The sequence below is a fragment of the Limulus polyphemus genome, unplaced genomic scaffold, assembly GCF_000517525.1.
Source record: "Limulus polyphemus unplaced genomic scaffold, Limulus_polyphemus-2.1.2 Scaffold1557, whole genome shotgun sequence".
Lineage (NCBI taxonomy): Eukaryota > Metazoa > Arthropoda > Merostomata > Xiphosura > Limulidae > Limulus > Limulus polyphemus.
The window spans coordinates 17,761-22,942 of NW_013667167.1; the positions used below are offsets into that span (position 1 = coordinate 17,761).

General features: G+C 40.3%; 1 protein-coding gene across 3 annotated transcripts in view; it reads right to left on the reverse strand.

The window, feature by feature from the left end:
* The window catches only part of LOC106464078, a 63,534-nt gene that overhangs the window by 11,693 nt on the left and 46,659 nt on the right, over nucleotides 1-5,182 (reverse strand). The window lies entirely within an intron of this gene.

The window sequence follows — 5,182 nt, forward strand, 5'->3', positions numbered from 1 at the left end:
ATATGTGTGTGTGTGTGTGTGTGTGTGTGTGTGTGTGTGTGTGTGTGGTGAAGACTTGTTGTGTAGTGGCTAGGGCATGCAAGTCAACTGCAATCCAAAACCCAGCCATCTGGTGGAGGATAGGAAAGAGAATCATACCAACTTCACGCCTAGTTCAGCAAACTGGAGAGAAATATCATACCCACTGATCTGTGAACGGAGCACATAACAGCAAAGTGATAAAATGTTTGACTGATCCAGTAACCTAACATCTGGATGATCAGAATAATAAAGATGTGTCTCTATATTGTACAATATTCAACTCAAAACCAATTAGACAGGAGCCAACCCCATCACAGTAACATCCTAGGTATATGAACATTTTTGAGGGATAGCCCAATAGGAAGAACTGTAGTAACCTGCATGATCATCCACTGTGACCCACAACACAGTAGCAGTGAACATGAGTCCAATTGAATGAGGGAACAGAGACACCTGTAATATGTATGAGGCCTTATGTTGATTGGTCCAGCTCTGAATCCAAAACCTAGACTCAAGGAACTGACATCTATGTGGGGGTAGCATGAGGGATCCCAATTGAAGGGGTTGAACTGCAATTTTGATGGCTCACTCCAAAGCTACAACATCCCCTCAGATAAACCCATTCAGAGATCGAGAGTCAGATTGGAGGACATCTCTTCATCTACACCAACAGAACATCACCACCCTACTCTTAACTAAATGGATTCATTATTGTTTGTATCCTATTTCACTTCAACATTCAAGAGGATGCTCCATGCCTCCCTTAGTAGCTTGGAACTGGAAAGTGGTAAGGACTCCTGTACTCCACTAGAAGAAAAAAGGGGGGAGAAAATGCAGTGGAGAGTCTACAGGAATGTCAACACTGGAGACAGTGCAATGGGAGTCCACTAAAACCCTATTTTGAAAAGCAGATAACTCCTGATTTATTCAATCTAATGAATGGCAGGGATGGAGCAGCTATCCATGAGTTAATATGGCCTGGAACAGGCATATGAATGAAGCAAATATATTGGGAGGAAAACCTATGATCAATCTTGTGGAACACCCTGTCTCAACAGTGTGCATTTAGTGGCCATGCAAATCATAGATGTCAAGTCATCCTGGCCTTACAGAGCAGATTTGACTACTTTAAGTATACCTGGACAGGTACCACTTGCCACAGAGCAGGATCCATAAAGAAAAAAAAGGGACATGTCCCTGAAAAATAAAAGGTATACATACTAAAAAATTACTTACCCAGTCACAGTCTCACTACAGAGTGAAGGATGGCAACAGGTGGAAGACAGTACCCCAATGAGGAAGAAACATCTGCCTAAAACAGATAATGGGAGATAAACATATGAGGTGTAGTCCCAGTGCTCGATGTATGATGGAGGTAAGATGCAGGTAAAAAGGAAGGTGCCTGATCAGAGCGAAGACACCAGTTACTGAGTACAAGAAAAAGAGGACAAGGAAGAAAAAGCCAATCGAATCAAAATCCAAATCAAAAGGGTAAATGAGGAAGGAAAAGTCACAAACAGAGGAGTGGTGCTAGGGAATGAAACAGCAGGAAAAGGAACTAATGAAAAGAACCCTTGAAGGCAATGAAGCAACCCAGAGCATGTATGGAACATTGACTGGGAATAAAGTTGGAAGATGAAAAAAACGAAAAGGAAGAACATGGCCAAACAAGCTGCCATAGTGAAGGAGAGGAAAAATCGATTCAGAACAAAAATTAACAGATCCAGCTGAAGCAGCTGAGAAAATCAGGCCTATATCAGCCAGGAAGGAGCAATCAGAAAGACTTAACACAAAGTGCAAGGATGAATATAATCACCTAGGGAAAATGACAAATGGGATGAGAAATAAAGGTATAAGCAGGTCCCAATAAACAGCAAAAGCAAGTGGATGAGGAACTGGAGATAAAGACATACAAATCTGAAACAAGCTTGAAGGGCAAGGCACAAAACTGGTACGCAATTCCTCATTGAGCAAACCTAAGACAGCACCATAAAGGATGAAAAATAGGAACAAAATAAGAATACTAAATGTTGACCTTGGGCATCCTCAGTCCTGGAGAAATGGCCCACCAGAGGGTGATAAAAGACAACATAGTAAAAATGAAAAAGAACCAAGAAGTGATTGTGGCAGGACAGATTGATCACAGAACTCCAATCTGCAGCTAGAATACATGATTAATGGAGGAACTCATAAATGTAGGACAGGTAAATGACTGGAAGGTGTTGGACATGGAACACGAATAAAGAATGCTTTGGCTAAAGAGACAAACGAGCAATCAAAAAAGAAAAAATCGAATGTAGCAACAAATATACCCCATATTATGCTAAAGTCACAGGAGTAACAACCTTTTCTCTAAGTCCCAATTAGAAGTGGAAGGGAAATGAACTTGGTACAAACAGTGTCCCACCCTATAAGATCCAAAAAGCTAAAAAAGTCACATGTGTAGGGAAAGAACCAAAGATGGCAATTACCCCAACTTGGAATTAAAGAGGAAGAATTATCCAACAAAAATCCCCAAGAAACAGGTGGAATGCCTAAGAAAAAAGGTGTATGATGGTTAATACCAGTAGGAGAGATGATAGAGGCAGACAGATGCTTGAAAATTTGTCTAGGGAGAAAGGGATAGGATTAACAGATTCAGCACACTATACAGGCAACAGAGATTCTACGTGCAGAGAGCAAGAAAACAAAAAACAATCTGCCTGATGGTAAGCTAAGGCAAAATGAACCAAAGCCTGACTTAATTTCGAATTGAAAAACACTCCTAAATGGGTGAAGTACTATGTGGGAGTAAGAATAGATTTCTCCTTTTTGATAAAAAACCCAGCTCTCGCAGCTTCTGGTAACAGAGGTTAAGTGTAAAGCACTGCCAAATGGCAGGAAGGGGAGAGAAGAAACCAGTCATCCATCTGATGGTGATTGTGAATTTTGTCATCCACAGATCAGGTGAAAAGAGCCACTGAAGGGAAAGAAATGAAGCTGGATGAAGCAATTGAGATGAGAAAGGTTGATGACAGGTCGCTAATTGCTCATCTTTTTAGGTATTACAAACAGCTAGAAATAAAAACCCTCGAGATAGGACTCAATGTACTCTATGGCCTCTTGTGCTGAAAAGCCTAGAAGGATTGAGCTCAATGGCTAGATGTAAAAGTGGCCTTGAGGAGTGGAAAGCCAACCAGTATTAGACAATGGAAGAGGAGATGTGAAATGAATAACCAATCCTTTCCTGAGAACTTGAATGACCCACTGATCCATAGTGAAGGTCTCCCATACTGATATGAACCCTCTGAGTCGAGACCCCACAGTACTTGACCCTGTAAGGTAATCACTGATGCCATAGTCTGCATTCTACCCTAAAGGAGGATACCTGCTGGTAAGGACGGAACTGCCCTTGTGTTCCGGTTGATCATGGTGCCAAAGCCACAGGTCTGGAAACTTGATTGAGAGATGCAGGAAACCATCATGTAGAAGATCTTTGGAAAAGTCTAGAAGGTAGGGTAGAAAAAGAAAAGTGGAGATGGGCCACATCCACTCGACATTCCATGGAATCGGGAATACCAGATAGATGTTGCAGATAGTAGTCCTCAGAGCTTTGTGGTACAAAACCGTCCAGACTATGCATAAAACAAAGACTCGTGGATACCAAGTTATTAAATAATTTTACTAACATTCAACCATGGTTCTTCAAGCTGAGACATCCAGAGCTAAAGTGAATTCTGTAAAAGTGTGCCACCTAGATAAAAACTCTCCCAAACAGGGTAGACTCCAATAAAAAATGGCTGGTTCTCCTAGACAGAGAATAGCTTTAGATGTTGTTAGTCCACTTCAAAAAAATAGAAGAGGGTCACCTATATAGACTGGTGATCACTGATTATTTCATGATGTGGGTCGAGGAATATCCATTGGCGATATATCTGCACAGTCTAAGGCTGATGTGTTGGCACAGCACTGAACAGCCCAATTCAGAACACCCGAGAGATCCCTATCGACCCGAGATCTAACCTCAACAGCCAATTGTTCTCTGAATTGTGCAATGTTGCATGTGGTGAAGGTGCACACTTCACCATATTATTTCCAGTTTAATGGTTTAATAAAGTAGGTAATACAGACTATAAAGCATATGCTTGCTATGTTTGTTAATAGACTGAACCAACTGGGATGAACCCTTACCCTACATCATAATAATGTATTATGCAATTTAACAGAGGTCAACAGGTTGCTTGCTGAATATTCTCTTGTTTGGCCGAGAGATCTTGCTCCCTGTAGATGTAGTGTATGGTCTTTCACCTATAGCGGACATTTCAAAATATCCACAAGAATATATGCACACCTAGGAAAAGTTACCATATGATAGAAGAGGTGCTTTGGTAAGTCTGAAAGAAGTAATGTACCAATATGAAGACTATGCATGGCTTTGATATGTGCAAGCAGCAGGGAAGCCTCTTAGACAGGACCTCATCTTCTGATTTGATGAGTTAGTCCATTTATATATGAGTTAAAGTAGTCGAGGGATGCGTGAAAGCATGAACTGACAAATAAACTTCTGATAAACTGGCTTGATAGAGTCAGAAGAAGAGGTAGTTGTGTGAGATGAGAATGAAAACACTGTTTTAACCCACTTTAATCCTGAAGATGAAGAAGTGCCAAATATAGAGGCAAGACTGATTATAGGATTACTGACTGAAAGAAAATAGCAATCCTTGTTTTCCAAAATATCAAGTGTTGTTCACTATACAGTGTATGTACAACACATGATTTCCAACTGATTACTGCAAAGCTAAGACTGATGGAGTGAGCAAATGAAATCTATAATACATCAACAATTTGCACAACTGAAGATGATAACTAGGAGTATGGAAATTCAGTTGAAAGGGCAGGAACATCAAGAGCCAGCATGGGCCCCGGGGCAAACATCCTCACTGGGCCCCATTCTCTCTCTATTTTTTAACATTTTCAAGAATTTATTAAAAAGAAGATCTTAAACTAGGACAGCAACGAGCACATAAACCAGACAAAATCATAGCTGCAGTCATTTTTACCTCATAGTATAAGCGTAAAAACGTCAATAAATTAACAACAAATACCTATTAAATCTATAAAGTAACAAATACATATTAATTATACTCAATTATTATTTCAGTCTTTCTTAATGTATCAAGCA